The 7,169-nt window shown below is 43.6% G+C and overlaps 1 protein-coding gene across 1 annotated transcript in view; it reads right to left on the reverse strand.

Annotated features, from left to right (window-relative positions):
• The window catches only part of LOC130161263 (cadherin-6-like), a 64,501-nt gene extending 59,260 nt beyond the window's left edge, over positions 1-5,241 (reverse strand). The window contains exon 1 of the mRNA XM_056364433.1: positions 5,039-5,241. The gene's annotated coding sequence lies outside the window, so the exon portion shown is untranslated. The remainder of the gene's footprint in view (positions 1-5,038) is intronic.
• Positions 5,242-7,169: the final 1,928 nt, after the last annotated feature.

Raw genomic sequence — 7,169 nt, forward strand, 5'->3', positions numbered from 1 at the left:
TCTTGCAATGGGATCACTCCATCCACAACGCCTGTCAACAAGGTGACATTCCGAACCATAACCCGTGAGTGGTTATTACTATTACATGAGTACACTGATTCATGACTACTCTGTACTCATGGGTCGGACCACACCCATCTTCAAACTCAGCCTTCATCTTGATCTCACGCTGGACTACACACCTGTAAAGTTTTGTGACTGTATCCCGGACAGAGTGACACTATCATGCTGCCCACAGACGGACAGACAGACAGACACATAAACACTTGCCAAAGTACCGCCAAACCTCCTCTGTGGTAGTTCTCACTACAGCAGGTGTGTCCAAGACCACATTTTGTCACACAAAGACTGAGGGTGAAAATACCAACCCTGCTGCTGTGGCTGCTAATCAGTGGGTACATTTTTAACTCTGCCAAGGAAGTTGTACTGTCACCTTTTTTGTTTTTTTGATTTCCATGAAATTTGGTGGACAGATCAGCCTCGAGCCAAGGAACAGTTGATTAGATTTTGATAGTGATCTGGATCTGTGATTTCCACTATTAGATGATTATTGTTTCTCCCCCCCAGACACACATATTGGATGTAGAGATTTAATTCCAAATCCAATCCAAAGCCTAACGGCATGCTCGCAGGGTCAAGAAATCGATTTCACCTCAAATTTAAGCAAGAGGGAATGTTCTGCGTCCTTGAACGTGGCTTCCTTCCTTCTTGTTGCTCAAATTTTAGACGGCACCACAACAGAATGCAACTCCCAGGCACAACTGGGCTTTGTGTGGTAGCTACAATACTGGATTTGTCATCTGCCCCCTCCTTCTTCACCTTCCTCTTCCCAGGGCAAATGGTGTAAGAAATGAGACGTGGCTGGTGGATAGACTTTCATGCCCCTGCTTTACCAGTGTCATTTCCGCAACTCTGAAATTGTGCCATGGTCTACAGGGCTTTGTTGTAAATCACTATCTCCCACTGTCAGACTGCAGTCTGCTGCACACTGTGGATGCCTGGCTTTCTGCTGCCTCCTGGGTGACTAATATATCTTGTTAAATTGTGCTGAGAAGCGTGCGGAGAACTGTACACCTTCCTTCTTTGTGCTATGTTTGTTTACTTGCATTTGTGCCTGCGTCCGTGCATGTTTGTGTGTGTGTGTGTGTGTGTGTGGTGTGTGTGTGTGTGTGTGTGTTTGCGTGTGCCTACTTCAAAATGTGTGTTAGCCCGTGTGTCTACATTTCGTGACTGAATAGGTAGGTGGGGATGTTACTTTCGCAAATATGTTCGCTAAACTCCACAAGTCTGTCAGGCTTTGTTGGTAATTCAGCTAGATTGCTATTCGGCCAGCTTCCGCTCACCGCCACTACAGTATCGGAGTTGTGAAGCTATCTCTCAGCCACTTCATAATTAGAAAAGCTGTGGAGCCAAGCCACGGTTTGAGGGGGAAGAGGGAGAAAAAAGCTGTTGGCAGACTATATTATTCAACATTGGCAGCAATTTACTCTGTTTCCCACCCCAAAGACATGAATCTAAGTGATTTCATAGTCACATCCATCCTTGTGTGCCATACTGTATAAAGCTGGACTCTTCTCTTATCACCAGCTCTTAAGCCATGCACTGTATACTATCAGCTTCATCCAGCACTGTACATACAACACAGCACACACGCACCGTATCTCTGTGCAACCACTTTGAAAATAGATTTATGAGTATATTTCTGTGTAATTGGTGTTCTCCTGCACAAAGCAGGGAGAGATAATTACCCATTGTTAAGTGAGGTGTAAAATGTCTGATCCATGTGTATTTATCTTCTCAGCACACATAGAGCAAAATAGGCCTTTTTGGGGGGGATTTAAGCAGACTCCACAGTGAACGTTCTACTCTCATGGCCACCGTCCAGCTCTCAAATCCCTTTTGCCGAAACCTGTCGAGAAACAGCCTTGCCGTGGCTTAACTGTATCCCGTCTAATTCTAACGTCTTTCTTAGTCATAGAAAATTCAATCTGCGACTCAGGTTGACCTTCAGAGGGAAGGTGACGGCAGCCCCTGCCAATAAGTAGATTTAACAGACGTCAAAATTCCTGCATCGGTGAGAAATACGTCCTGCTTTATTTTAGTCTCCGTGCAGTTACAGTTCTGACTGCTCTGTAAATAGCCGTCTCTGAAGGGAATCTGTTTCATTAGCAAGGAGCAGTTATTAAGTTGCTATTTTGCCTGCAGGAAATTTGCTCGAGTGGTCACAAGAAGCCTCGAGAAATACAAAATAACAAAATCAAATGTGCCATTCTTCTTGAAGTGACTAAAGAAGCCAGTCCTGTACAGCAGGGGGCGTTGTTCTGGGATAAGAAAAAGAAAAGAAAAGAAAAGAAAAGAAAAGAGAGAAACCCAGTTGGCTGGCACTGAAAGTAGCATCTCCAGATAAATATTTGGCACAAGAAAATCTTCAGAGGAATCCCGGAGCACTCGCAGTACAAACAACGTCATGATTTATTATCACATCATACAGACCGTGACTAATGCACTCAAACAATCAAGGTGCATCTAGTGAACTACAATGCCCAGGGGTGCTCCCTGCCACTGACTTCCAACATTTGTAAGCCAAGCACACACACATTAGAGCCGCTCGCTGCTGCGCACGCGAGCTCAACAAATGTCCGCAAGTGTCCAAACACACAGGGAAGAGGGAAGAAGGGCGTGAACGTCCCCATAGGGGGATGGCGGGAGTGTGTGTTAGCACACACAGCGGCCACTGGGACATGATTTTTATTAGTTCCAGATGCCGCCGTGCAGAGGACTCAAAACATTCAATATTATGAGCAGGACACATCAAAAATGATGCTGCCCATCTGGAGCACAAATAATGTAATCAGCTCGGGTCACCGGTCATCATCGTCTGGCCGTCGGGTAAACCCACCATCGTGTGACGTCAGCACTCACAGGGACAGGCTGGAGCCGGCCGGCAGATTGAGACTGGAGCTTTTTGGAATATCCCCTAAACCCGCTGTGTATGACCAACAGAGTGAAGATATTTGGGAGAAGAGAGAGATGAAATGTGAGGGACTGTCTATTGTAATCTGAGCTCTGGTTCAAAAAAATGCAGATGGCTCTGATGTGTCTACTCCCCTGCCTGTCAAATCAGTTCTGCAACATTACTTTTAACATCTTCATACAAAGCACTCGTACACCTCGGATCACAAACACATATACACTTTGTACTGTATGTTCCCTACACACATGCACACACACACACACACACACACACACACACAGGAACTCTATTTGCAGAGCCTTTAAATATTCAGTACCTGCCGTGTTTTCTGTATGACTTTGATCAGTCACAGATTCTACCCTGTCCCTTTCATCTCTGAACTTCAAACCAGCGTATGAACAACCTGGACCACAAAACCTGTTCTGGTTCAGATGATCTTCTCCTTTCACCACACTGCTCTCTACCATTGGAAAAACAAGCTGGAAGTTGTTCCAATAGAGAAAAAAGAAGAAAAAAAAAAGAAAAGAAAGACAAGCAGTGAAGTTAACCTAATCTTTAAAAATGCAACGCTTCTTTTTCAGAACCTACATCATTGCCCAATCTCCCCTTCATAAGCACAAGCCCTTGTTTGTAATTTAAAAAAGTATGTGTGCAGAGGAGTGATTATTGTGGAATATTCCCCGGGTAGTTTGACAACTCCCGCAAACAAGTTCTTGGCCGCCTTCAGGCATATTACCTCAGGCTCACACTGAGCCAGCGCACTAACTAACATGGAGCAATCTGCAGGCAACAGGAAGGACAGTAAAACTTTGCAAAGCACTAGATTCAATTTTCAGGATCACACAGGTTTTCTGGTAAGACTCACTACACCCCCCCACCCCGTTTTTATTTTTATTTTTTTGCTGTCAATACCTGTAACTTTTGAGCAAAGAAGCCAAGTTAATTCTGTTATAGGCCTTCCTGCATTATTCAGCAGGTCCATTAAATATTCACAGGCACATCACTGATATCATCTTGTTGTCAATAACGCTGGAGGACATGTTGTTTTAGAAAACTTGAGTCAACTCCAGGGGTGCTCACTCCCCCTATAAAAAAATAAAAAAAAAATTTAAAAAAAAGGAGGAGGAAAAAAGCAGGGCCTTTCAGTTGATCTCTACAAAAAGAAAAGGCAGTAGAGCATCACTGTGCCACTGCAGGCAACCACAGATAGACAGTCATCCGCCTTTATCAGAGCATGCTGTCCCACCTGCATCGATTCGCATCCCGTGGATTTGCCACTGGCTGCAGCAAGATCATCGGTGGAGGGAGGGAGGGAGGGAAAGAGAGAGAGGGAGCTAAGGGGGAGGTGGGGTGGGGGATCAGCTTATGGACGTTATGGAAAGGCCTGAAGTTTCAAACGTTACAAAAAAAATAAGGCGGAAAAAGGTGCGTTCAAAGCCCAGGCCTGGATGCCATGTCATATCATGCCATGCCATGCTCGCCTCACTTCAGCGCGGCCGGGGTAAACGCACCTACTGCGTCGTGCAGGACCCCTGTACCGGAGGTGTAGGTGTGTGTGTGTGTGTGTGTGTGTGTGTGTGTGTGTGTGTGTGTGTGTTGTGTGAGGAGGGGGAAACGTTTCCTTCCGAGAAAACGAACAAGAACTACGCACAGAGACATATCACGAAAATACAAAAGTTGAAGAAGCAGCCGGCCATCGTCTGACCCGCGCTGTGAGCGGAACGAACGGGCTGCTAATGTGAATACAAATAAGTTCCGATTCAAACTCATTTCCAATTCAAAGCCCGAAGTTATTCCACCAATTAGTCCACAACAGATATGGATTTTTTTTTTTTTTTTTTGCTCCGCTCACTCATTTAATTAGAATATACAGAAGCCCGTATCAAAGCGACACAACTGTTTCGCATTAGTCATTAGTGTGTGTGAGCAGCCCTAGATAACCCGGCTCGGACAAAATCATGATAGGCTACAAACGCCGCAGAAGAAGTAACTGGCGAAATGTACCACACAAAACGAGCCCGTTTCCACAGCCCGATAGAAGTTGTAAGCAAAAGCCCCGCTCACCTGATAATGAAGTTTATTCTGGGAGGAAATTTTTCCCGGGGGTTTGTGAAAGGCGCACGCCGGAGCCAAGTGTATCCGTTCACTGCAGATTTTTTTTTGTTGCCCGTTGTGTTCCACCTCAACTGCGCGTCTCAGTCGCGCTGCATCACTTCTCGCTGTGGATGTCAGGGAGGCTGAGAGGCTGAGGGGACTCAACCCTCCCATTGGCTGCCATTCACAAGTCCCCAGCAGAACACGGCAAAAAAAAAGGAGAAGGGGAGGAAGAGAGAGAGAGAGAGAGAAAAAAAACACGAACGACAAAAACAAAAGGAGAATGGAAGAATGGGAGATTAGAGCTGTGGTGGGGCTGCGTTTCACTTTAATAATAGGAGCTATATGTTTTTATACATGCGCTTATATATATATATATTTATATATTTGCATAATCCCTGATTAATAGTTGCAAAGTCAGAGGTTGAATGTGGGTTTGAATCAATCAATACATGGTTATTCTTGTAAAAGCCTCCAGTTAGACTCGCTACTTCCTATAAAACCTTGTAAGCCATAGATCATGTAATATTACAATGGCTAATTAAATTTGGGCGGCTCTGTATGAATAAATGCACCAGCAGCTACCATGCCAGCACAATTTAGCATGTGTTTCATACTGTCATGTTAACACTACAGCTCTACTGCTGTTTTCTAATAATGATCATTTCCTCACAAGGTTCCATGCTCATGATAGCCTTGCTTTTTTTTCCTCTCTTTTGTGCATCCAACAAAAACTTACACACTTACTTCAGATGGACTTGAACGTAAGTGATCAATTCTATGAATTAAATAAATGACACAGCTGCTGCAGTTACTATTACTGCACTTCTACTGTTGTTAACAGCCTGACATTGCTGCTTTTGTTCTGCTACTCCAGCTAATACATCCTTCTGTTTCTGCTGCTAATGCTATTAGCATACATAGTATAGTAGTAGCCTAGCACCTGCAGCAAATTTTCAAATGCACTCAATAGCAAGTTTATTAGGTACACCCGGCTAAAACTAATGCTGTCAGATAATCCAAAAAAAGATGAATTCCACCAATAGAAACAAAGCAGGTCATTCATTACTTCACTGCTACACTGCCAGTCATTGTAGCCACCACCATTAGTTTACCACATGTCCTGTATATTACTTGCCTGTAGCTGGCTCAACTTTCTTTAGGTCATTGCTTTGTGGGAGGGTGTTATAGGTTGTGATTTGCAAGTGAAAACATCAAACTCCATGGTTTTCGTTCTGCTAACAAAGTAGATGTCGGATTACTTTTTGGAGAGGGTTATAGGGAAATCTGATTACCGACCGAGCCTGTAAACTGTGGAATTTTAAAGTAATCAAACTAATGCAGCTCATAAATGCTTTATCCAGCGCCCCTGCCCCGACCAGATTACTCACTGTAATCTGTTATATTTTGTGTGTTATACTGTTATCATTACTGTGTCTGGGTTTAGCAAATTATGGGTGAAAAATCAGCATGCTCTCTTACATTCATGATACTACGATCTTAAGTTTGGAGAAATATGGTTTTGTAAGATTGAGCTACATATAGAGAAGAAGCTCACGTTTATTAAAGGTTCCATATTTTAAACATTTCCAGTGTTTTATTTGAAGTTTTGATCTGAAAGAAGATATAGTTGTGGTTTGAAGTACAAAAAGTACCAAATGTAGTTTTATCTCCTCTCTCAGGCTTCTCTCTAGAGCTCTAGCAACAACAGGTCAGTGAGCCAATCAGAAGAGAGGCTCTGCGTCTCTCTTCTGATTGGCCGACTGCTTTCTGAGTGATCGAATAGAAATACAGCAGATTTCAAGTAAACACTCCAAAGAAACCTAATCCTCTAAGGTTGGATGGTGGGTCCTGGTGGCTGGGGCTTGGGCATGGCTGAGGGCGGTGACTGCTTTGTTATGACATCACAAAGTTACAGAAGTCCTGACGGCTCAGTTTCTGAATACAGGCTGTGTACATTTCTCTGTGGAATGAGCTCTTTGATACTTTCACAGTATCAATATAGAACATAGGTCTGCTTTATAATAAAAAAAGACACGAAAAAATCTCACTCTCTACAATATGGGACCTTTAAAGTTTGATAATAAAATTAACTTGACTT

The sequence above is a fragment of the Seriola aureovittata genome, chromosome 20, assembly GCF_021018895.1.
Source record: "Seriola aureovittata isolate HTS-2021-v1 ecotype China chromosome 20, ASM2101889v1, whole genome shotgun sequence".
NCBI lineage: Eukaryota > Metazoa > Chordata > Actinopteri > Carangiformes > Carangidae > Seriola > Seriola aureovittata.